The 27,485-nt window shown below is 43.4% G+C and overlaps 1 protein-coding gene across 4 annotated transcripts in view; it reads right to left on the bottom strand.

The window, feature by feature from the left end:
• The window catches only part of PKNOX2 (PBX/knotted 1 homeobox 2), a 112,692-nt gene that overhangs the window by 44,506 nt on the left and 40,701 nt on the right, over positions 1-27,485 (bottom strand). For 2 of the 4 annotated variants that reach the window (XM_077190078.1, XM_077190080.1), the window contains exon 2: positions 8,428-8,493. The exons of 1 other annotated variant lie outside the window; for it this stretch is intronic. The gene's annotated coding sequence lies outside the window, so the exon portion shown is untranslated. Of the gene's footprint in view, positions 1-6,951; positions 7,037-8,427; positions 8,494-27,485 lie in introns of all 4 variants that reach the window. One more of the 4 variants, XM_077190079.1, reaches the window with a different exon arrangement.

Genomic DNA, 27,485 nt, shown 5'->3' with positions numbered 1-27,485 from the left:
CCCCAGATATTACCTCTGTGTCTATAAACATCACCTGAGATCTCTACCCTGATATACATCTCCTGGTAAAGAGCTCCTCAGATCTCCAGTATAAATCCCTTCTATTACAGATCTATAGTCCAATAAATGTCCCTTGATGCACACAACCTCTGCCAAGCTGCTCTCAGCCCAGCCCTGATGCATCACCTTGGTACCAACCCACCCTGGAGAGCTCCTCACCCATGCACAGCTGGCATGGACACCTTTGATAAACACACCTGGAGCTCCTCAAATCTCTGTTACACACCCAGCACATCCAGCATGGCACACAGCACCTTCAGGGAGCTCCTCAGAGCTCTGATAAATGTGTCACCTCCAGAGAGCCCCTCAGATTTCAATATGCATCCCAAACACCCTCCCTGGTGCATAAAACCCATTCAAGGGCTCCTCAGATTGCTGATAAATGTCTAACACAGGCAGATGTATGCACACCTCCACGTTCTGAACTGATGATTTTATGTACATCTGATATATGGCACCACACCACCTCCAAAGAGCTCCTCAGATGCCCAAAATACACCTGGGATACCTGCAGAGAACCTCCAAGGAGCTCCTCAGATACAATATACACCTGGGATACCTGCACAGAACCTCCAAGGAGCTCCTCAGATGCTCAGTACACACCTGAGATACCTCACAACATGCACAGAACCTCCAAGGAACTCCTCAGATGCCCAAAATACACCTGAGATACCTGCAGAGAATCTCCAAAGAGCTCCTCAGATGCCCAAAATACACCTGAGATACCTGCACAGAACCTCCAAGGAACTCCTCAGATGCCCAAAATACACCTGGGATACCTGCACAGAACCTCCAAGGAGCTCCTCAGATGCCCAAAATACACCTGAGATACCTCCCAACATGTACAGAACCTCCAAAGAGCTCCTCAGATATCCAATATACACCTGAGATACCTCCCAACATGTACAGAACCTCCAAAGAACTCCTCAGATACCCAATATACACCTGAGATACCTGTACAGAACCTCTGGAGAGCTCCTCAGATGCCCAGTACACACCTGAGATACCTCAAAACCTGCACAGAACCTCTGGAGAGCTCCTCAGGTGCCCACCACACACCCCAGGGATGCATCTCTGCTACACATCACCAGCAGAGAGCCGTGTCTGGTGTGGTGAGGCCAGACAGGAGATCCATGGGAACTGTTTCCCCTGGTTTTAACTCCATCCCAAACCCCTGGCAAGAACAGCAGGTGCAGTTTTGTGCCTTCAGGGCGGGTGTCCATCATGTCCCCCAGGAACATGGTCCAAAGGAGTTACATGGGGAAGCCTGCATTCCTGGAAACCTGGTCTAAGGTCATTGCCCAAGGAGAGATCTGGAAACAACTGGAACATTTCAGGGCAAAACACAGCAGAAACCTCCAAATGTGGAAAATTTGATGGAAGAGACAAAAGGTCAAGGTGCCTCTTGACTTCTCAGGCCAGTGTAGGTCCAGCCAAGAGATGTAGAGACCTGATCTGCTCAGAAGGGCCTGAGTCCAAAACTTCCACCACAACAGCAGGTGGAATATTAAGGTTATTTAAGGTAAAGAATTAATGTTCATGCCTTGGAGGAGCATGAATGGGCTGATGCCAAATACAAATCATGAATTTGGACTTGATTTTCATTGGATTTGTCCTGACATCTCAATGGAAAAGCTCATGTTTTGCACCAGTCCTTCACTCTATAAAGACTTTTTTCTATCCCACAGGAAAGACTTTTGCCATCTGGGCTTGCTGTGTGAACAAAACACAAGGGCTGGAGGAAAAGGAGCAGAAATAAGGCTCTGTCAGTGTTAAAAGAGCTCTGACAGACTGATTTTCATCCTTGGAGGTGGCCAGGCCTGAGGCCTTGGGTGCTGCATGCATTTAGGACAAAACCATTGCGCCGCCGTTTTTGTCCCCATCACGGGGAACACAAAGAGCCAACCCCAGCAGGGACATCTCCCCGAACACCCTTGCAGAGAGAGAGAGAGAGAGAAGTCTTTTTGAGCACTTTTAACAACTTCAAAAGGCATCCTTTGAAGTTTAGCAAAGGCCTTTGAAGTCCTCCCGGTGCGAAGGGGAATGGAGGAGATGCCTCCTCCAAGATGCTCCACCACAGGCAATGCAAGGCAGCAAGATCCTGGTGTCCCATGGCTGCTCATGCTTGTACTCAGCAGCTGCCCCGGGGTCATAACTGAGACACCATTTCTGACAAGTCATCAATCCCCACAAATGCCCTAAATCCTGATTTCCTGGCCTGAACAGCATCCAAAGCAGATTTGGGAGCCCAGTAACCTGGGACAGCGGCCTCTACCCTGGCTGCAAAAAGCCAAGGGCATCCCTGTTAACAAGTTTTAATGAAGTGTAAGGGGATGCTAATAAAGCTGACATTTAGCAAAAGAAAAATCAGGATTTTTTTGTAAAAAGCATAGGATTTTAAAGCAAGAAGGCTTTTCCCAGCATGTCACTTTGTTTCTCCAATGTGAGCAGGCCGTGGTACTTCCAGCCTCATCATGTCAATGCTGTTTAATTGTGACTATCATGTTTTAATAAATTTAATGCCAGCTCCTCTGACTTAGAAGGAAACCACAAATGGTGAAATCCCCAGTAATGCTGGGTTTTGTTGAATTATTTTTATACCCCACACTATGCCCAGCAGCAAGCTCTACTGGCCCCAAGCTCCACACCCCTGGGGACAGCCAGAGACCTGTAGGTGTGAAAATCAGTACAAATGCAGAAATCAAAGCTCAAGTTTCAGTTAACCCTTTAAGGAGCTTCAAGGGATGATCATGACTCTCCAAATACCTTGGCAACACCTGCTGCCACCTGCCAGGAGGACTTCTGTGATAAAAACAAAAACCTTTGGTGTGTTGGGCTTTTCCCCACACAGTGCAATTTCTCTCCAGCCTCTGGAAAAGGGCTGGGACCAGGTTTTGGGGATGCTGGGGCAAAGAAGAATAAAATATTTTTCATTTCAGAAGTTAAACTGCTGATGCACAAACCCCACCCTTTCTCAGAGAAAGATTTGAGACATGCCCAAATATTTTTGTATTTCTGCAAAAGCAAAGCTGCTCTGAGGCTAAACACAGTTGGGAGAGACGTGTGTGTTGGCAGAGCCCTGTGTAGGGGGCTCACATTTACCCAAACGGGGCACGTAGGGAAATATTGGACATCCCCTCCCCAGCCATGTGCATGTGAACACATCTGGATCCAGGGAACAAAAGCAGCCTCTCTCCACTGTGCTGATAAATAATGGAAAGGCAAAGTGCCCTGCAGAAGCAGCACCATACTGTTCAGCCTCAGGCCAGACGCAGGAAAATTCGGTGCCCATGAGGTCTGGAACAGTGGGATTAATAACACATCAATTTTAATGCAGGGTGGCTTATGAGGTTTTTTCCCTTTTCCTTTTTTTTTTTTTTTTCCTGCTTCACAAACAGCAAAGTGAATGTTTGAGCATCTCAGTGGGGGGTTAATGAGGACTCTGATTAGTTATTCAGATTTGCCTGTGCTGCCTACATCCATCCTCGGATGGGGGAGTAGCAGGAAAGGGTTTGCAGAAAAAGCTCTTAAAGATGACCTGCTTGGCTTTCATAGCTCAGGGTGATGAAGATGAAGGTTTTGGGGGGCTCATGTTACAGGGGTCCCCAGCCCCAAAATCCTAGTGCCAACTTTGAGATGGAAAAGTTTATCTTCCCATCATTTGTAGGGGATGCTGCTGCACGTTCAGCCATGCCAATTCCTGTAAAGTTTCTGAGGAAAACATTTGGATTTGTGGGATTTTTTTCACTTGAGAAAAAAAAAAAATTCATGAGTGTCCTAAATAAAATTTGTGTGCAGTGCTGGTCAGAAATGTAAGACCAAAAATTATGGATGGACAAATGAAGGACGCATGGATTCAGGGATGCAAGGCTGCACAGATGCATGGATGAACACACATGGTGAAAAGACCCATGGATACATGGAGGCAAGGGTGGAAAAAAGGATGGATCACCCCTTAAGCCACCACTGGGCTGCAAAAATGCAACAACTGCTGCAGCATTTCCTACAGCATCCCATAAAAGTCTAACAGTGGTTTATGTCCCTGCAAAAAAGCAATGAGCTCACCTCCTTGCTCCTTGACCCAGAGATATTTTGAGCAGGTTGAGCTCACATCAGTATTTTAAGAAGGTTGAACTCCTGTATTTTGGGGGTTTCTTTCCAGATTTAGGCTTTTGCTCTTCACCTGCATCAAAAATCAAAAGGGAACCTGAGAAAATAAATGGCAGGTTCCAAAATGATGCCACAAAAGGCCTGAAGGATGGAGCCAGGGAGGTGTTCCACGCCATTGCAAAGGGGCCAATAAAAAAAATTCAGGCATTATTTTAGGAGTCACTCTAGGATTTGTTATTTCTTCATCAAGAAGAAATATTTGAAGGATGAGCAGGAGGGTGAAGGCACTGCCTCAGTGATAAATTCATCCCAACAGTGACTGTCAACACTGGATTTCTTTTTGGGTCTGGAGACCCAGCTGGGTCTTGCTTTGAGCATCCCTCAACCTAGCATCCAGCAGGCCTAAACTCTGGTATTTGTGTCATTCCCCACAACACCTGCCAGGACCTAAGGGGAAAGCCAAACTGGAGTTATCCTTCCAATCTCCTCTTGAGGCACTCCATCCCAAAGAGGCTCTTTTCCCAAGGACTGCCTCCATATGCTTTGTCTGGGTTTTAAACGTGTGTTAATTGTTCTGAATTAACAGCTCCAGCTGGAGAAGCAAACAAGCAATTTGCAATTTAAGATAACACCCAACTTATCTCAAGTGATTTAAGTTGGGATTTTTGTTTGGTTTTTGCAGGGGTGGGGTTAGTGGGTTTTTTGAGGGGATATAATGTTTTTCTGGCTGTGAATGCACTGTCCAGAGCATGGCTAAAATCCCTTAGTGCACCCAATCCATCAGGAGTGGCCATTGGCACACGGTCACAGGAGGAGGTGGGACAGTAGGACAAGGAGAAAAAATGACAAATCTCTGCATTTCACTTTGCTTTAGAGACAGGAAAGATCTAATATATCCTCATCACTTCTGGGCAAAGCACTGACTGCAGAAGAGTTAAGGATTATTTTCTCCCCAACACTTTTTATTTTCTATTACATAGAATTAGGAAATCCCAGAATGGTTTGGGTTGGAAGGGACCTTAAAACTCATCTTCTTCCAACTCCTGAACACCTTCCACTACCCCAGGTTGGTCTAAATCCCCATCCAGCCTGGCCTTGGACATTTCCAGGCATGGGGAAACCTGTGCCAGGCCCTCACCACCCTCACAGGGAAAAATTTCCATTTACAGCTTGTTTCAAAATATTCAAGCTCTCAAAAAAACCAAACAGAAAACTCTTTCAAACCTCTTTCAAGCTTTATCCCTTTGCCCTCTTTCATCTTTTTCCCTTTTGTTTTTTTTTTTCATTTGCTGCAATATAGAGGAAGGGAGAAGGAAAGACCATGATGATTATTTGTTTACAAGACTGGATCTTCATTTTTTTTAAAGTTGTCATTTCAGCAATTTAAATCCTTTCTAATCTCACTCAGGGTGTGGGAATCAAGGAGGAAAGCCCACCCCTCTCTCCCCACCTTTCCATGCCTGGTTTTAAGAGGAGCTGGCAGCAAAACAGACTCCACAAGGAAAGATTTCTATGATTATGACCAAGTGTCTGTTGGCAGCTTGAGTGGAAACTCCTGCTGGTACCTGTCGTGGTTCCAGCCAGGAGAGGGTTAATTTCTGCAGTGGCTGGGAGGGGGCACGGCCAGGCCCTGGTTATTCTATACCAGTTCATGTGGTTTTTGGGGGGAGGGGCAGGAAAGGGACTCCCTTCCCCACTGGAGCAGCTCTAGCCCAAGGTGAGCAGTTTGTATGTGAATCACTCTTTTTTGGTACCCTTTTGTTATTAATACTGTTGCTGTTACTGTTTGTTTCCTCATTCTGGTTTCCAGTAAATTGTTCTCATTTCAACTCATCTTTTTGATGATGATTTTTGCTTTTCATGCCTCTAATTCTCTTCTCCAGGAGGAGAAGGAGGGGAGAAAGGGGATCCAGTGAATGGCAGCATGGTTTGCAAACTCTCAGTAGAAGCACTAAATTCCTAAACCATGTCTCTACCCCAACCAAGATGAGTTGGGAGTCAATGTCCATCAACCCCCAGAAGTTTTCCAAGATTGGGTCCTATCAGATGGCTGGGGTCGTGGATGGGTTCATGATCCTCCAACATGGCCTTCTGCTGAAGTTGGGACACTTTGTCCCCATTCTGTCTCCCTTTCCCAGAGGAAAAAATGTCTGACTGTGCCCTGAAGACATGAAGAAGGGACATTAAGATGCAAGGACGCATCCTTCTCCAACAATGGGAGGCACCTCCAAAATACAGACCCAGCTCTGTGGGACTCAGGCAGCCTGGGATGCCCAGATCCCCAGTGCCAAGCTGTGCTACCTGACGACCTCTTGGCACAAGGATAAAGTAACAGGAGAAGCGATAAATCACTTTGGCACCTTCCCTGGGCATGGCAGCCCTTGATAAAAACCCAAAACTCAGGGGAGGGAGTGCGACACCACGCCATTCCCAGCGCAGATTAATCCTTCTTGATGGAGAATTACAATTAGGGCTTCGTCTTAAGGAGATATCAGCAATCAGATATCTTATCAAATGCCACCTCAATTATTCAAATAATCCCTGGCTCTTAGATTTGGGGGCTGTTTAGGGAAAGCAGTCCGATTAATGTGCTGACACTTCCCCATCACGTCCGACATCCTCAACTTCACGTCTGATTACGGAATTTGCATTCAATTTAATTTTTTCCATCTGGAGTAAATGAATAATCTGAGTACCTACCCCAGCCTTAATTACATTTGTTAAATTAAAAACCTGGGATGTGAGAAATTTAAATGCATGTAGCTCCATGGCCAGACAAACCTGCATGTTCAACCTGCCGCAGCCCTGCCAGCTCCTGCTCCAATTTCTCTTCCTTCCCCACAGCCAGGCATCAAGGAAATTACAACTAGAAAACAAAAATTCTTTCTAAACGATGAAACAATAGATGATCTTTTGACATTTCCAGCGCTGTTTGCAAGGGAATGAGATAAAATGTAATAAATTCATATACTTCTGTGTGTTTCTTGGCTCCAGCAGCTAAAATTTCCATCTCTTTATGCAGGAGTCCTGGGGAGCAGAAATCCTTGATAATGCCAAACAATTCGACACTTTATTTTCTCTTTACTCCACACCATGCAAAACACAGGCTTCAAGCTGCCAGCTGCTGGGAGTGAAACCAGATGCCACATCCCTTTTCCATATGGAAACAGAAATCTCCCCGTCTGGGGGGGCCCTGTGCTCCCCTCAGTCCCAGCCCTCCCTGACCCCAGGGCTGCTACTGGCACACAGCAAAGGCTCCCTCCAACAGCAAAAAACCACTATTTCAATGGTGTAATTGTCATTTTCTACACTCAGCCTGGCTCAGGCTGGATTCTGGTACCATCAGACCCAGAGGACATGAAAAAAGATTCGCCCCAAGCTACCACCACGTTTCCTAATTTTAAAATAAAGGAGTAAACAGAGAGGCGTGAGTAAAACTACTGAACTTGATAAATTTTTCAAAATAAACTTAGCAGAAGCTTGCTGAGTTTCCCTTCTTTTGGAGATGATGAAATTTAAAAGGATGGAATTAATAGGTGGACATGAAGTGGTGATAAGAAAAGTGTCCAAATAATTAAAGAATAATTAAACAGTAAATGGAAGATAAAGCATTACCAGCTCACACCATTTTAGGAGGAATATTTCACAGATTAATTGGAAATGGGAAATGTCAAATAAATAAATTTGGGTGTTGATCTAGATGTCAGCAGCAATGAAAACATTGGGGAAAGTCTTTTCTCAACACTCACAAAGACTGAATTAAATAACTTATATGAGAGTGAGTGCAATGATAGCAATCCCCCAGTTTGAGGCATGTGAGACCAGGAATAAAATATGGTTAAAAATATTCAGGGAAAGCCACACTCAGGTAAAGTGAGACAGGGAAGCACAGAATCAAAAATAGTTTTCCCTTTTCTCCCAGCATGCTTGCAGCTCAGACAACACTTTCTGCACTCCCAGAAAGATGGATTTTACCCCAAAAAAATCCCTTCAGAGGGGTGTGACAGAGCATCCCCCCAGGCACAGTGGCCATCAGATGTGGCCACCAGGTCAGGCAACTCAGATGCAGTCTAATGGAATGAGAACCTGTGGTTCCTCATCCTTCCTGACTTTCTTCTGCTTTGTTTGGAGTTAACAGTTATGGTTCCAGAGAAGCAAACATCATGTTTTAGCAATGAGGTCCCCAGCGAGGCTGTTTAAAAATTAATTAGTGCCATGCAACGTATTAGCCATGAACAGTAATTTTAGCTTTTGTACCTTCTTCATTGCCTTCTACACGGTTGTTATTCCAGCTTTTCCATGGTCCTCTCAGCCAACCAGGACCTACATAGAGCATACCAAGGAAATTATTGGCTGTGTCTCCTGGAAATGCCCAATTCAACAGCAAACACACACCCCAGCATGATCTCTCTGAAGCTTTTAAATGAATTAGGGTCATATTTGCTGAGCTGGCTGGAAGGCTGGGAGCCTGCTCTGCTCACAGAGGTGCCCATCATCCCCAACCAGCAGCTGCCTGTCCAAGGGCAGGCCCTGAGCACCGTGGGTGTTGTGGTGTGGAGAAGGCTGTGGGTCGTGGCTCCAGCCAGCATGGAGGACAGAAATCCTCCCTCCATGGACAGACATGGGTGGAGATCACCCAGACCTGGAGAGGGAGAACCTTCCAGGATGGAGGTCTGCCAACCCCACATGTATCTGCCAGCCCCAAGGTTGAAGATTTTCTTCCAAACCCAAGGAAGAAGATCCTCATATCCCAAAAATGGAGATATGCTCCCAACTCTGAAGGTGAAGATGCTCAGGGATGGAGCTCCACAAAACACAAGGAAGAATCCACGTAACCCCAAGGCTGGGAATTCTCCCAATCCCAAGGAAAGGGATCTCCCAACCCTGCAGGTGGAGATCCCAAAATTCAAGGATAGAGACCCACAAACTTCAAGGAGTGAGCTCCTAACCCTGAGTATGGGGATCCACTAACCCTGACAATGCAGAGCCCTAAAACCCATGGAGCCTCACAACCCTGAGGCCAGAGATTCTGCAGACCCCGAGGATGGGGATCCCCCACCCAAGAATGGAGAGAGAAATCCCCTCCAGGACAAAGACCCCCACCAAACCTAAGGATGCAAACCCCATTTCCCCCAATCCCATGGAGGGCAATCACCCCCTGGGACATCAGTGGCTGAAATCTTCACCCCACACTGCAAGGAGGAGCAGAACCTGGGGTCACCACCCTGGTCTGGTAATGGCCACCCCCCAAAGTGCAACCCCAAATGAGCCCTCACTGTGCTCCTTTGGCAGTGGGAGAGGCAGCAGGGACCGAGGAGCCTCGCTGTGTGCACTGCCTCCAGGTGGATTGCGGAGCTGAGGGGAAATTCGCTGGGACATCTGGAATATATTCATTTTATGGCATGTTTCATATCACAGACAGGTACTTTGAAGCAGTTAAGTAGTAGCAGGGCAGCACGTCCCCATGGGTGGGCTGTGGTTTGTGCTTTCAGCCCGAGCTGCACCAGCATGACAAAGGGGCTGGGGAGACAGAGCTGACGTTTTCCAAACACAGCTTTGTGCCTCTGGGGGCAAATCCAGCAAGAAATTAAAACCCAAAAGGCCAAAAAAAAAAAAAAAAAAAAAAAAGAATAAAAAGGAAAAAATAAAGAAAACAACCCCGAGTCTAAGTGATGTTGATCCCCACATCAGGCTATTAACAGGCCCATCACAAATTGTAAATGACTCAGATAAATTAAATGGCTTAGCAACTGTGAGGAAAGGCCCTTCTGAAGATTCATTTGTTTTGCGGAAAAGAAATTATTGGGGAATTTTAAATCTTTTCCAGCAGCTTGACACAGGCACCCTGTCAAGCCCACATATTGCTGCTCATGCAGCCCTGGGAGCCAGTCAGCTCTGAAAGAAGTGAGAGAATCACAGAATCCCAGAATGGTTTGGGTTGGATCTTAAAGATTCTTCCATGATTGGCAAATGCCCTTTCCACCATCCCAGGCTGCTCCAAGCCCTGTCCAGCCTGGCCTTGGGCACTTCAGGCATCCAGGGCAGCCAAAGCTTCTCTGTGCCAGGGTCTCAGCACTCTCACAGGGAACAATTTCTTTCTGATATCTAAACCTCCCCTCCTTCAGTTCAGTGCCATTGAAGTGCTCTGTGAGCCTCCAGAAGCAGGGGGATACAGGAATGCTCCTGCAGGGGAGCCACTAACGAGGCTGCACCTCCTCCTAGAAAAACTGTTCAAAGCCTCAGCCAGTGAGGAGGTCTGAAAATGGGATGATTTGACTCAAACCATCTCCATGCAGAGGGAAAGCTGGCAACTGAGCTGCAATTAAAAAAGCAATGGGGGACACTAACACAGGGCAAGAAGTTAGGGTTGCAACTCTGAGTGCAGTGAGGCGCAGTGATGCCAAAACCTGCAGTGATCCCCGAGCCCAGGGAGCTGCAGTGATTTACCCCCCAAAGCAGGGAGCCACTGCTTTCCTCCCCTGCTAATTCATGAAATTCAGGCATTAAACCCACCTGACTTCAGAGGCAAAGCCCAACTCCCATTCACAGCCCTTACAGCTCATGCAAAATTCAGGGCTTGTTCACCTTCAGACGCTATTTCGCCAGCAGCAGCAACTCAAAACCCCTTTTAGTGGAAGTTCAGAGGTATAAAAGATGCAAAACACCCCTAAATTATTCACATGGTGTTTCAATCAAAGCCACACTATGGGGTAAAGGGAAGGATCTGGTGGCCCTGGGGATGTCTCCCCATCTCTGTCTGGATGGGAAAACCCTGCTTGTATTTATTGGGGAGACAATAAAATAAAAGGGTTTTCTGTGTCCAGAAAGGGCTGGAGAGTGAGGAATGCAAGGAGTATCCATTTTTCAGGTGCATCCAACCAGAGAATCCTGGCTGCATTTGCCCTTTGGCAACACTGAAGCTTTTCCAAACTTTTATAGCACCAGAGGAGTAAAATTCAAGTGGGGCATGGGACGAGAAATTGCAAACCAAGAAATCCAGCAAGAAAGGACAGAAACAACTAAAAAAAAATATAGGAAATTCAAAAATTATTATTTTGTATTTCAAATACAGGAGGCTTTCAAAAAAGGAAAAGCCTTGGAAGATACTTTTACTTCCATTTTTACCTCTCTGTTTTGCTTCTTTCTCTTTTATTGAGCATCCAGGTGCTTCTGAGTCAGGATTTCCATTTCCAAAATTTTTGGATTTTTCTCGGGGCAAAACCCCAACAGCCCAATCCAAAAAAAACCCAATCCCAATCCCAAAAGTAGGACACAGAGCCCTGCTCAATCCAGCCTCAGCTTGAGGCTCACTAATTACCCAGTAACAGTATTTATATGCTGCCGGCACACTCGGAAATGCAGCTCCTAATAACCGAGGTCGGCATCAATATTAATGTCCTGCCTTGACTCTCCATACTCAGGGACCAACAAAAAGAGAGACCAAAAAAAAAAAAAAAAAAAAACCAAAAAAAAAAAAAAAAACCAAAAAAACCCATCACAGCAAAGTGAAAGAGGAGCAGAAAATGAATTTTAGAAGTATTTTTCTGTGTTCGGGCAGGAAGGGAATGCTTGAGATTAAATAAGGGGAGCAGCAATAAGAGCAAATGTAAGTTCCCATCTCTGAGGTATAAATCTTCACCATGCAAACTTTGCATTTCCCCACAGGTAGGAAGAGGCCAGAAAAACCCTTCTCTTCCTGTGATGGGAATAGATTTCTAGAACTCAGGGCCTTCCCCTGACCAGAGTAAGACATTCAGATTCAAATATTCACCCCTGCAAAATTCAGTCCCCTTTTGGCTGCTCATGCAAAACCCCAGGCTTTGGGTTGGCTCAGCTGGAAAGCACCTCCTGAGAAGCATTTCTTTTCCAGGGATAGTTTGGGAGCATATCCCCCCAGATCCAATATTCTATTGCATGCAAATGCACACAGAATATTTGCAGAAATTTGGCTACTCAGGGCACAGTGTGAGTTGCATACATGTCCCAGCACTACTCCATAATTCGATTAAAAACCGTCTTTTCTTAATAATTTCCACTTGTCACACCAGGAGCATTAAGGCAGAGTTTAAATGGAGTTAATAAAGTATTAATAGCCTGCAGTAAGGCTGTGATGGATTTGAGCTGCATGTGATCAGTACCCCTTGGTACAGGTTCTTACTGCCAATGTCCGTGCTCGGAGCACAGTGAAAAAACCAAAGGTCTTCCATGAAAAATGCAGTTCCAGGAAATCAGAAATTTCTCTTTCCATTTCTCCACCTCCATTCTCTTTCCATTTCTCCATTTTTCATGGAAAGATGCATGTTTTGGGGGATTTTTCCCATCAAAATGAAAGCTGGCAGCTGAAGAACAAGCATGGATGTGGCATTTACTCTGTGGAGCATCAGGTGTGGTATCAACCCACAGCACTGACACATTAATTCATGTTAATTAATACTAAAAGAAAACAAATGGAAGCCATAATGTTCATGTCCAAGAATTCAACATTAAGACATTCCTGCACCATCATTTTGCAATACTTTCTTCCCAATGCAATTTGAGAATTTCCTTAATTTCAGTCAAATTCCAAGCAAGAAAAGGGCAAATTGTGGAAAGAATTTGAAAACAGAAGCTCTACTTCCCCCAGAAACTGTGGCCATGAAGCCCTTACTAACACATTTTGAACTGTTATTAAACAACATCAACAGCAACATTGACCCTTCAGAGGAGACCCAGCTCTGTATTGATGAGGACAAGAGCAGCAGGTAACACATCAATTAACCCTTCAAAGACCAGCCCTGAGTTAATGACTACAAAGCAATGAGTAAAGTGTTGATCCTAGAGAGAAGACCCAGCCCTGCATTGATGATTGCACTGTGCAGAAGCGGGACTCAAGCCAACTGCCTAAAGGCTGCCATAAAAATCAAATGCTACTATTAAGTGATTTCAGATATGGAAAGAAATCTCCAGAGACTCATTATAACCTCGTTTGGCAATTTGGGTGGAAAGCACACTCTGCAGTTGAAGCCTTGGCTATCAATTCTGGTCAAACTTGAGATCTTTCTAAAGAGCCATTGTGTGACCCAGTGGAAATGGCAATTTTTCATAAGGAATTTTTCCCAAAGCTTAAATCCCCTCTTTATTCAGTATTTCTTGGTTCTAACTTGTGGAAAGAGGCTGTGAGGTCTATTCCAGGAGGAGCAGTCTGTGAGAAAATGTCAGAGGGTAAAAACATCTCAGGGAAGAAAAGTGAGGATTTCCACTGGAGGGGCTGAGTGGCACCACCAGAGGACCCAAACCCAAACCAGGAGGGTTTGTTTGGTTTTTCTTTGTTGGGATGATGAAAGATGAGGAGTAACACCTTCTTCCACCTTCTCCAGTAGAAGGTCACCTTTTGGGCATTCAGAAATGCTGCTTCTCCAACCAAAACCCTCACTAGAAGATCGTCCCCACCACTCCCAAGCCAGAGGAGTGAAAGGAGAGCCCCTTCCTCCAACCTTTCCATCAGCATCACAGCAAACACCAAAAGCACCACACCCTGCAAATCCCTCCCTGCCTTCCCCTGAGGATCCTCCAAGATGTCCCAAACCTGCTCAAAATCACGCCCTGCCAAACAAATAACTGAGATCAAACAAGAAACTGAGTGATTTAATAAACTGGGAGCTGCTGAAGCTGCACAATCCACTCTCCATACCAGACACAGTGCTCCAAGTGTGCCCCCACTGCTCTCCCATGGAATGGGAGCTGCAAGGACTGAGAGAAATAAAAGTGATTTTGAGGCTTGCTGCAGTTTTTCAGCTCTCTCTGAGATGTTATTGGCTGATCTCCTACACAGCTGCTCCCTGCTGAATAGGAAAATCCCACCTCCAATGCCATTGGCCATCAACCAATGTGAGAATAAATGCAAGTTTGGGGTTTTTTTTTTTCAGTTGATGTGAATTATTTGGGGATTTTTTTTTTTTTGGTCTAATGAACACATGATGATTTATCCAAAACTGCATTTAGATGGAAAAATCCCCTCTGTGCTGTCTCATCCCTACCTAAGTGGGCAGCTGAGGGTGGCCCAGTGCAGGGACCACCACCCTACAGCCAAGTGGGTCAGGACTATTTAATACCAAAAACCCAGGGAGAAATATTTTATTTCTTCAGTAATAAATGCTCCTTTTCCCAAAGTGCTAGTTCAGAATGGAGAAAAACATTCCGTTTTGAAATGCCTCAATGAAATTTAATTTTTGGTTTGAATCAACAGCTTCACTCGGTGCCATTTTAATGCTATTTTATGCTGAAATGTCAATTGGAAACTAACATTTTCAAATGTCAAAACATTTCACGTCTGCAGACGGTGCCGATAGTTTTTTGCTTCCATGTGTCCAAACAGAAAATGCTTTTGGAATTTTACCATGGAAAGGAAAAAAAAAATTTAAAAAAAATACATATACATATATATAAATCAATATTTTGACTTCTTGGAATGAAAACAAAGTTAAAACACAATATTTCCTCTAGGATGCAAACAGTATTTTCTGACAAGCTGTAATCACCAAAAAGCAATCTGAGCCAAATATTTGCTACCACAGTCTGTTATAGCTTGATGGCAAGAGAAGAGAAAGAGATTTTTGATATTGTAGCCTCTCTGAACCCTTTTTTTTGCCAATTATTTCCAGGGTGCAGGAAGCTCCTTCCACCACACAGAACCATTTCCAATGCACTGATTTTCCTTAACAGTGGGGGAAATAGCCTCAAAAAATGAGGGGTTTTCTCCTCTAAAAAAAGGAGAATTTGGGAGGGGTTTGAATTTTGGGGGGGATTTAAATTTTGGGGGGATTTTCCCCATATTTTGCACTGATGACACCGGTTTGGGGGAACTGGGAGGTTTTTACCACAGTGCAGAGAACACGTGCACAGGGTGTGGGGGTTTTATCCAATGTAAATGCAATTATCCAGTGATCTAACCTTTTAAATTCCTGCCTTGCCCATGCATTACCAAAAAAACAAATGGAATAAAAACAGGAAAAGAAAGCAAATAGAAGACAAGCAATCCAGGGCAGTCACACTAAAAATAATTTAAAAAAAAATAGAATTTTGCTTATTTTTCTGACATACAGAGTTGGGAAATGGGATGAAAACTGGTACTTTTGGTAGTTTTTATCAGCCAAGTTTCTCATTCCAAACCTTACAGCTCCATCATCCTTGATGGTGCAGCTCATCCACCCTCCATCACCTTTACATCTCCTCCAAATTTTTCTATTTTTCCCTTTTTTTTTCCAGCCCAGGCTCCAGCCCCGTGCAGGGAATAAGCGCAATTATCTCGTCTCGCCACATTTTTCCAGCTCTGCCTGAGGTTTAATTAAAGCCAAGAGAAAAACACAGAGGAGCAGCACTGGGTTCTGATATCGCCCCACCACATGTGGCAGGGAGAGGGGGGAAAAATGGGGGGGAAAAAAACACATAGAGGAAAAAAAAAAATAGGAAAAAAAAACCCCATCCCCTTCATCATCGACTTTTTAATTTAGCAAAGCTTCCTGGATATTGCTCCCTTATCACATTTCCTTTTAAAAAGATATATATATAAATATATATATGTGTAGCTATGCAGGTGTCCATGAATATATGGACAGTAGAATATGCACACACCCTATCTCTATAAAAAATATATAAATATAAGTGTAGCCTAATCCCCTGTAATCTCCTTGAATTACACCTCAACCACCCTCCTCACAGGTGACCTTTCCACAAAAGGCTGTTTCTATGCCAACAGCATTGTTTGAGTCAGGCAAGAGAAAAAATACAGCACAATAATCTGTAATTTCTCCTTAATTCAGTGTTTTCACCCATGGTTAGGAGCCAGTTGATGCTAGGAACACCCAGGAAAAAAAAAAGTATTAAAAATTAATTAATAGCTAGGATTTGAATATGAAAGGAATAGGGGAGTAACCTTGGCCCAATCTAGGTTTTGACTAAATTTCTGGAATTGTTTTTTCAGTGGAATTCCCCTCATTTGGGGCTTTAGGAGCAAAATCCTACAGTTTTAAGGTCCTTTCCATCTTGAAATCTGCATTTCTCTCTCCTGTTCCATCTCATTTGCCAACACAATCCACAGGTATCAGTTCCTACCAACAAGTCCATTTATGGAGAAGTCACAAAATCTCAATTTTTTCCATTTTTACAGTTTTTTGAGGAATTTCACCAAGTAGTTCATCTCCAGTGGAAAAACAAAATTACCATGCATAACAGATCTGAAAAGCTTGAGAAATTGTTATAAAATTGTTATAACATGAAGCAAGCCAGCAAACAATGTCAGGTAATAAGTGGTTATGAGATTTGACTGAGCAAAAGCAGCTCAATATAAATCATTTCCAAGAGAAAAAGACTCTTTTGGGTCTAGATAATGGTACTGCATTTTAAATTTGGGATATTTTCCCTCACTTTTTTTCAATTCCTGGAGTTCCAACTCAGCCCATAAAGCTCATCCCAAAGCAGAGAATCTAACAACAATACAGAGAAAGAAAAATGAGATTTTTCCAGCACAAGTTTTGGTGTAGTTTGGAGAGTGGCACAAGGACCCATGTTGGGTTGAAGCATCCCCAAAATTGCATTTTTCTGGTTTGTTGAGAAAGGAACAACCTCCAGAATCCTGAATATTCTTCTGATTGGCTGGTGGGGATTTATTTCTGTGTTTCTTCTGACCCAACCCCAACATCTTCATGGGTCCCAGAGGGAAAACATTTCCCAACAGATCCATCTCACAAGCGCTGAACCAAGAGGATAAAAATACCATGGTTGCCATGGGAACATAAACTCTGGAGTTTGAAAATCCCAGAATTAAACCTTACACTAATTTCCATCCTTAAATCGCTGCTTTCGCATCTGTGTTTTGGTGGGTCTGAGGGGCTTGGAGCAAAAAAACCTAAATTTCAACACCTCTGCCAGGGTTTAACATCCTTACAGGTATTTTCCCACAGCTGGATGCATCCCCAAGCCAGGAATAGATTTATAAATTTGAAAATTTAAATGCAGAGTTAATTTTAAAATAGAAATTATTTTCTAATTTAATAACAATTTTATAATTTCATAAGTTACATTATTCTCTAATTCAATAATCTAAGGGACTTTTAAATTAAAAACAAGGATTAGTCCTGGCTTGTGGAATCCCCTCTCACCATCCCAGCCTTGGAATCTGCCCCACAGACAATTCCTGGAATAAGGGCAAGGAGTTGATCACCCAGGGCCAAGAGATACAAAATTAATTTCTGCATCCTTTTTTTTTAAAAAAAAAGCTTCTGAGATTAATTTTACTTGCTCAAAATACACTGCAATCCATTAATAATAATAATAATAATAATAATAATAATAATAATAATAATAGTAATAGTAATAAGGCCCCAGAGCTAATGATGCTCAGACAGAGAATCCCCAGTTCAGTGGCAGCAAAAGCTTCCAAAAGGTTTAATGCAACTTTTGGAGTTGGTGTTGAGTGAAATTGCTCAAAAAGTCACACTCAAAGGAAAATAAATAATGTTTTTCTCATTAATAAGGAGTAAATTTGGGATCACCAGCCCAGGGAATGTTCAGCTAGGCAAAGCTGAGTGATAATAAAAGAATCATGAGGGAGAAGGGGACATCGATATTCCTCACCACAAAGGAAGATTCCAATCATTAAACTTGAGCTTCCAAAGGAAAAATGGAAGAGGGAATCCCCTCCCAGTACCAGAAAAACCCAGAGTTACTGCAACTAATTCGTTGGCAACAACACTAAAATTACTTTTAGCCAGCATCAGAGGAGTGCAGAGGGCTGGAAGGGTTTCCATGGGGGCTGTGGGTTTGTTGGATGTTTTTCCAACGCTGTCCCAAGTGTCTGGAGCTTTGGAAGAGCTGAATCAGTTCAACCTCAACCAGTTTACCAAGGGTTAAGTTTCCTTAAAACACAATTCAGGCTGATGCTTTGGACTCCCCCCAGTCCCAGCTGCAAAACTTCAGGTGACAGAGACAACGTGGCACCCTGGTGTTGCCACAAATAACAATTTCCACTGTCTTTTCTCCCAAAACAGCAGGGATGCTGCATAATTTCATTTCTCTAGAGGACCAAGCCACAATCCTGCTGCATTTTGAGGGAAATCTCCGTTTTGGGGCGTTGTGGATGTTAATGGGACACTCTGTGGGGTGCAGAAGGAACCGCGGGGATTTACTTACCCGGGTGACGTTTTCCTGTGGCAGCAATATCCCCCCAAACCCCAAAAACTGGGGGAAAAACAAGCCTGTGGGCCCAAAAAGGGGATTTTCACCTCCAATTCCTAGCTGGGAGAGGAGGCCTGGCTGCTTGCATGCCTCCACATTAAAAAAAAAAAAAAAAAAAAAAGCGAAAAAAGCATGAAAAAGCAAAAAGGAAAGAAAAGCAAGAAAAAGCGGAGGAAAAGCAAACCAACAAAAAAGCGAGGGAAAGGTGTGGGGGCAGAGCAAGGAAAAGCAAGGAATGGTGAAAGAAAAGCAAGCAAAAGGCAAGCTGGTGTGTGCAGTTTGGGAAAAAGAGCAGCTTTCCCATCGCCCCACAATCCCTCGCTGGCCCCCAGTGGGCTTGTGCAAACACCATCGGAGCGGCCGCGCTGGCCACGCTCCGGGGCTGGGATTTTAAATAAATACAAGAAACAGCAGCAGCCAGGGCAGGGGGAGAGGCTGCACCCCCGTCCCAGCAGGGAATGTGCCTTTGGAGGATGCTCAGAGGTGGATTTGGGGGAATCTATTTCTCCCACATGTGTGAAAATATGATTTGCCAGGTAGAGCTGGAAGGGTAAACTTGATTTTCAAAGGCAAAGAGAGTGAATGGATTGTGTATGGTATATATGTGTAGAGTCAGAATTAATTTGGGGATTTTGTGCCAAATTAGGCAGAAATTCAAGGTATGATTATGGCAGAGGGAGAGGGGGGAGGCCACTACATCACCTAATGCCACTGTGTATCTTATATTATGTATTTTATATCACATATCACATTATATATGTTTTATGTTATAGATTGCATTTATAGAAGTTTAGATGTTCTCCAGCATTACATATTATAAATTTTATATATATGTTATATGTGTCATATATGTTATAAATGTTATAAGTTATATATGTTACATAATATATTGGAGTATGTATTACTTATATTCCAAGAATAGATTATACATTAATCTATGTTATATCATACAATACTTAATGTTATATATATGTTATACGTAATATACATGTTATATTTGTTATATATATATATAACAATGTTATATATATACATATATATATTATATATATAAATAAATAAATATATATATATATATATATATAATGTTATACATTATAGATACTACATATTATATTGGAGTAATATGCATTAGTCATATTCCAATTACAGATTATATATTAATCTATTTTATATCATACAATACTTAATGTTAGATATATGTTATATATAATATACATGTTATATGTGTTATATATGTTAAGTTATTTCTATTACATAATATATTGGAGTAATATGTATTAGTTACATTCCAATTATAGATTATACATTAATCTATTTTATATCATACAATACTTAATGTTATATCTATGTTATATATAATATACATGTTATATTTGTTATATATATGTTATAAATGTTATATATTATATATACTACATATTATATTGGAGTAATATGCATTAGTTACATTCCAATTATAGATTATACATTAATCTATTTTATATCATACAATACTTAATGTTATATATATATATGTTATATATAATATACATGTTATATGTGTTATATATGTTATTTATATTACATAATATATTGGAGTAATATGTATTAGTTATATTCCAATTATAGATTATACATTAATCTATTTTATATCATACAATACTTAATGTTATATATATGTTATATATAATATACGTGTTATATGTGTTATATATGTTATTTATATGACATAATATATTGGAATAATATGTATTAGTTATATTCCAATTATAGATTATACATTAATCTATTTTATATCATACAATACTTATAAAATATGGGAACAATGAATTATTTAGTCTCTATTATTTCCTTACATGGTTACATATCAATGATATATAGGTATGCTTTCCTTATGGTTATACATCTATGATGTGATGGGAATAACATATATTATGTATTATTCTAATGTCCATTATCTATCATTGCCATGTATTATTTGTCTGATGTGAGATGTATCAAACAAATGGATTTACATATGTGTGAGCTTCAGGATTTTCTTGGGTATTTAGTGGGGAAAAGGTCCTTTTCCAGAGGTACCTGCTGGGCCTGGGACCACTGGAAAATCCCTGCAGAGCACAGATCTGGGGGGGATGTGGCCCTTGCACACCTGGCAAGGGATGATGCTGGCAGCTGTTTGCAACCCCTGGCACTGAACTCACCTCTCTCCCCCTGCAAAACTCCATTGCATCATTTCAGGGATGCTTTCAGTCCCAAAAAAAAGAAAAAAAAAAAGAAAAAAAAATCCCCTTATTGAGCATCAACCTGCAAAAAGGAGCTGAAATTTGGTGCCTTTCCCCATCCCAAATTCTTACCTGGACCTGGTTTTCAGCCCATCCCAGCTAAAAAAGAAGTCAATAAAGGGAAGATGAAAAGCTATTTATTAGGATTGATAACAATCATTAAAACTGGCTGGGTAGGAAAGCACGATTCTGCTCCAGAGAAGGAAGAGGGGAAAATGCAAATTCTGCATGAAAGGAAGATATTTCCCTAATCGCCCCAATCAAATGCTGGTGCAATTATCTGTGGCCAACCCAACGGGTTAAAATTATCCTCTTCATCTCCGGACACAGTGAGGAGCCGAAAAAATGTTTCATTTTAATAAAAATGAAATCTGGACCCTGCAGAAAGCAGCTTCGCTAATGACGTGTTTACACAGAAAAAGACAATTTCTATTTAATGGTGATTGCTAGAGAGAAGAAATTAAACTTCCCAGAGTCTATGGGTTAGGGATAATGGGGAGAAAGTTATTGAGGGTGTGTAAATCAGGAGAGCTGGATGTGGGAATGGCCACGCGTGTGGACAGCTCAGTGCACACAGCTCCGCTTCCCCGTGTCTTAGCGGGCAGAAACGGATGTTTTGCTATGCAGATTTATGTGCCCCTGTGTGTTTGCATATATGCAAATTGATTGCATTGCAAATGTGCAAGGGCAGGGGGAAAACTGGGAGGTGTGCAAAGGTGCACCTGGAAATGCAGGTGGAAATGGGCACACGGCAGTGCAGACACAGCCTGGGGCAATGCACAGCTGGGAGCAGCCCAGTGCACGTGGCAGCACGCACAGAAATGCAGCAACACCCCAGGAACACGCGCAGGAAATGCAAACATGCGTGGCACACGCGTGTGCAAACACACATGCAAATCTGCAAATGAACACAGAGCCAGCAACAGCCACAGGGCAAAATGCAGCCCTGCTGTAGCCCCAGCTGTGCAGGCCCTGGCTGCACTCCTGGGATCCCATTCTGAGTTTAAAAAGTGCAAAATGGGGTTTGATCATGAAGCCGTGCCAAGATTCCCGGTTTTGGCTCCCCAGGTGAGCGGCGCAGATCCTTCCTATTCGTTCTACTTATTTAATTAATTTTTAATTATGGTTCACCTTTGAAATTATTTTTCAGGAGAAAAAAATGATTCATTTCTTTCCGAAGAAGCCAAGACAAGATCTTTTCACACCCATCTCCCACCTAGGATGAATTAAGTTTTGGGGTTCCTCTTTGTGCCAAAGTCATTTCCATCCCGCGCCGACCTGTGCAAACCCATCCCGGGGCAAAATCACTGCAACGTCAGCCTTTAATGTCTGCTCCTTCCTAGAGCAGAGCAAACATCTGCAGAACAAGCCCAGATGTGAGTGGTGTTCCCCCCCCTCCTTGAGGAATTTCAGCTCCAAGGCACATAATAAGGCAACGTCTGGGATGGTTTAATAATAGTAAAATGAGAATGGCTCCCGAAGCAGAGTGAAGGGCACACTCGCGAGGAGCTTTGCAAAACAAAAACCAGCCCCGAGCTGGAGTCTCAGGGGAACACTTGGATCAGAGGAACAGTAAACAACGCACAGAAATGCAACTTAATTATCTTTACAGCCCGAGTATGCACCCGGCTGCCGCAGCTTTGCACGGAGGTGGGAGCAGAGAGGTGCCGGCATCCCCACGCTGAAGCTGCAGCATCCCCAAAAAGCCAGAAAAAAAAGGCTCCTTCTGCAAAGTTTTGCTTGAATTTTCAGTCAAGAGGTGAAAACAACAGGGTTGATGTGGGATTGGGGATGCTCAGCCTGAATTCTTACTCAGCTCAGTAAAACAGAGCTTGTTGGTAATTTTGGGCTCAATTTTTTAAGGAAAACAAATTCCTGGCTTGACCTTGTCAGGTCTCACTGCATGCATGACCACCGTGCCCCCTGCATTAACAGCAGCTGGAGAACTGCTACCCCTCTCTCACCAGGATGCTCTCCCATGAAAAACTGCTGCAAAAAATGGGAATTGGCAGGAAAAATGCCCATATATATATATTACATATATATGTAAAATTATAACCTGGAAATTGTGTTAATTTAAACTGAGGATGCTGATGAGAAGTGATGTTTGAAATCAAAGTGTGGGAATGGTATCAAGCCAGGGATGGTGGAAAAGACCAAACCAAGGATGCTGGGCAGGATTAGCTCAAGGATACAAAAATCAATCCATGGATGTTGGCTCTTATCAAAGTAAAACTTCCAGCTAAATACAAAATAAGGATGCCCACAAGGGCCAAAGATAAGACCATGCCTGCAGATCAGGTTCAAGAAGATCCAAGAACATTCAATGCACCCATTATGCAACCTGAAGGTGCATGAATCCATGGAACCTGGAAAGATGCACCCAGTGGATGCATTTCCTGAGGGAAATGGCAGAGAAAGTGTTGAGCCACTCTCCATCATATTTGAGAAGTGGCAGTCTGCACTGAATGGAAAAAAACAGAGGAGAAGGGGAAATACAAGCAGAGAAGCACTTGGGGTGCAGGTGGGGGAGAGCTGGACAGGCCCTGGCCCAGAACCCCCCCTGTGCTGGGCTGATCCCCAGCCTGGGCAGCAGGGCAGGGGGGGATTCTGCCCCTCTGCCCCCAGCTGAGACCCCACCTGCAGAGCTGCCTCCAGCTCGGGGGTCCCAGCACAGGAAGGAGCTGGAGCTGCTGGAGGAGCCCAGAGGAGGCCACGGAGATGCCCCAGGGCTGGAGCCCCTCTGCTCTGGAGCCAGGCTGGGAGAGCTGGGGGTGCTCACCTGGAGAGGAGAAGGCTCCAGGGAGAGCTCAGAGCCCCTGCCAGGGCCTGAAGGGGCTCCAGGAGAGCTGGAGAGGGACTGGGGACAAGGGATGGAGGGACAGGACACAGGGAATGGCTCCCAGTGCCAGAGGGCAGGGCTGGATGGGATATTGGGAATTGGGAATTGTTCCCTGGGAGGGTGGGCAGGCCCTGGCACAGGGTGCCCAGAGCAGCTGGGGCTGCCCCTGGATCCCTGGCAGAGCCCAAGTGTCACAGGCATCTTTCATGAAAAATCTTTTCTTAGGATTTTTCCTTGTGAGAAGCTGCAGTTTCAGCAACTAAAAGTAAACAATAGTTATCTGCTACTGTAGAATGCAACAAGTAGACTTGTAATTAATCTCTTGTAAATGTTGAGATTTCTTGACTACTCATGGCAGAGCTGGCTCTTGCTCTGTCTGAGACACAGATTTTTGTTATTCATTCTTTTCTACTCTTAGCTTAACTAACTTCTGAAGAAATCTTTTCCTTTCTATTGCCTTTTAGTATAGTCTTAATGTAACATATATCATAAAATAATAAATCAAGCCTTCTGATCATAGAGTCAACATTCTCCTCTCTTCTTCATCCTGAAAACCCCTGTGACCACAGTCACACCCAAGGCCAGGTTGGATGGGGTTTGGAGCAGCCTGGGACAGTGGAAGGTGTCCCTGCCATGGCAGGGGTGGCACTGGATGAGCTTTAAGGTCCTTTCCAACCCAAACCATTCTGGGATTCTGTGGCAGTTACAATGAAACCAAAATCCTGTCAGGGCCCAAAGCAGAGATGTCAGCTGGGATCAGCCCAGAGATGCCAGGGCCAATAGCAGAGCAAACTGAAGATGTGGCCAGGACCCAAGCAAAGACACTGGCCTAAAGCAAAGCTCAGCAACTCTCCATTTTCATCCAACTTTTTTTAAAATGCTCATCTTGATGTCTCTCAGGCTGCCAACAGCCTGGCAAGGTCCTGCACCCCTCCACAGCCCCTCCAGCAAGGCAGCAATTGGATTTTTGATTAACCTGACTGAACTAGCTGGGAAGAACAGAGCCATTTTCTGGCCCAGTTTGGATCACCAAGGTGCAGCTCCCTCCTGGCTCAGGGTCAGGGCAGCCTGGGGCTGCCTGCAGGTGCAGCCATGCCTGGAGTCAGCTCAGCTCCCAAAAACTGCGGCTGCTCCTGCCCATGCTGAGCTTGTTCTGCAAAAATCATCTCCTGCTGCCATTTAACTCATGACACAGCCCAAGCACATGAATTCACTGGTCTTTTGCTCAAAAAGGGCTTTTTATTAAAAATTTCTTGCAGAACACACTGCTAGTAACTTCTGCACCCAGCACAGGGTTTGGCTGTTAAATGGTGATGCTCCTTTTCAAGGGATATTCAGCTTTAACAAAGGTTTCCAGCAACCCCAAACCAACCAAAACCTTCCCAAAACTCTGTATTTACTTCTTGAGCTCGTCAGAAAACCTCAAGATCTGGGTGGTTTTTTTGGGGCTTGGGGGTTTTTTGACACCTGTCTCTATTGGCAAATGAGATGTCTGAAGTGCAGAGTAATCCAGGCTTTACCCAGCTTCAAAAAATAAATTTTTTAAAAGCCTCATGCTCTGAAATTCACTTCACTACTTTTGAAATTCTTTTCTATTTTAAAAAATAGGTGATTTTTCCTGGAAACATAAAACTTTTCACCACTCCCTTGGCACACCTGAGCTAGATTTAAGCCTTAGAAAGAAAGAGAAAGCTGCAAAAATCATGGATTTCCTGCAAACCCAACAGCAATGCAACAGCTGCAGGGAAAACCCAGTCCCCAACCACCCACCCCAATTACACCCAGTGTCCAAACTGGACAGCAATTAATTCCTCTGTTCCTTTCAACACAAGGAAGCCAAAAAATATTACATTATTATTATTATTATTATTATTATTATTATTATTATTATTATTATTATTATTATTATTATTATTATTATTGTATAGATATGTATATATGTATATATACGTATATATACATATATATGTATATATACACACACATATATATACACATTTATATACATATATATGTATATATATACACACACATATATATACATTTATATACACCTATATATATACACACATATATATACACATATATATATATACATATATATGTATATATATACACACACATATATATTTACATTAATATAATATAATATAATATAATATAATATAATATAATATAATATAATATAATATAATATAATATAATATATGTATCATTTATTATTATTATTATTATTATTATTACTACTACTACTACTACTACTACAACAATATTACAAAAATATTACAATATTTTTCTGCCCTGGAATGAAGATAAATTAAGACCTAAGTGTTGCTAAAGCCCCATTTGATGCTGCATCCTAAAGAAGAATTAATTTCCAAATGGTTTTCTAATGACTTGAACAAGGCTGCAGCTCAGCCAGGGTGAGATGTGATGCTCTGCAAGCCCTGCAGCCTCTTTTTCCACACATTTAAATGCTGTAATGTCACAGTCCAGCACTGGAGAAGTTTGGGCCACAGTTCTACGAGCTTTGTGCTTAATGAGGGGCAACTAATTAAAGTTTGGAAGTGATGACTTCGCCAGGAGAGCCTGCATCAAGTCTGTCCTAGGCTTTTTTGGGAAGTGAGCGTCCCTGGCCGTCTGGTCACTCATCCCAGCAAGGTCACAGCTGCAATAATTAAAGATTTTGGCTCATGGGATTGCACCATCAGAGCTGTCCACTGAAATAATCCCAACTAAAATGCTGAATTATTCTGATTATTCAAATTCCCAGAGAAAGGAAGGCACATGGAAAGCTATGGATGCTCTTTGAATCTCTGGAAACCCAGAAGGTGAAAGCTTGGAGGGCTGCAAGGCCCAAACCCAGCTGTCACATTCAATAGAACGAGGATGAGGATGCTACAAAGGATGAAGGCAATGGTGCAGACCCACCCTGGCCAAACCCAGCTGTCACATTCAATAGAACGAGGATGAGGATGCTACAAAGCCAAGGATGAAGGCAATGGTGCAGACCCACCCTGGCCAAACCCAGCTGTCACAGTCAATAGGATGAGGATGAGGATGCTACAAAGGATGAAGGCAATGGTGCAGACCCACCCTGGCCAAACCCAGCTGTCACAGTCAATAGGATGAGGATGAGGATGCTACAAAGGATGAAGGCAATGGTGCAGACCCACCCTGGCCAAACCCAGCTGTCACAGTCAATAGAACGAGGATGAGGATGCTACAAAGGATGAAGGCAATGGTGCAGACCCACCCTGGCCAAACCCAGCTGTCACATTCAATAGAACGAGGATGAGGATGCTACAAAGGATGAAGGCAATGGTGCAGACCCACCCTGGCCAAACCCAGCTGTCACATTCAATAGGATGAGGATGAGGATGCTACAAAGGATGAAGGCAATGGTGCAGACTCACCCTGGCCAAACCCAGCTGTCACATTCAATAGGATGAGGATGAGGATGCTACAAAGGATGAAGGCAATGGTGCAGACCCACCCTGGCCAAACCCAGCTGTCACATTCAATAGGATGAGGATGAGGATGCTACAAAGGATGAAGGCAATGGTGCAGACCCACCCTGGCCCAAACCCAGCTGTCACAGTCAATAGGATGAGGATGAGGATGCTACAAAGGATGAAGGCAATGGTGCAGACCCACCCTGGCCAAACCCAGCTGTCACATTCAATAGAACGAGGATGAGGATGCTACAAAGGATGAAGGCAATGGTGCAGACCCACCCTGGCCCAAACCCAGCTGTCACATTCAATAGGATGAGGATGAGGATGCTACAAAGGATGAAGGCAATGGTGCAGACCCACCCTGGCCAAACCCAGCTGTCACATTCAATAGAACGAGGATGAGGATGCTACAAAGGATGAAGGCAATGGTGCAGACCCACCCTGGCCAAACCCAGCTGTCACAGTCAATAGGATGAGGATGAGGATGCTACAAAGGATGAAGGCAATGGTGCAGACCCACCCTGGCTGGCTGCCAGCTGA

The sequence above is a fragment of the Agelaius phoeniceus genome, chromosome 23 (genome assembly GCF_051311805.1).
Source record: "Agelaius phoeniceus isolate bAgePho1 chromosome 23, bAgePho1.hap1, whole genome shotgun sequence".
In the NCBI taxonomy this organism is placed as follows: Eukaryota; Metazoa; Chordata; class Aves; order Passeriformes; family Icteridae; genus Agelaius; species Agelaius phoeniceus.
The sequence above is the reverse complement of the archived record's forward strand: the minus strand, read 5'-3'. Positions and strand labels throughout refer to the sequence as shown.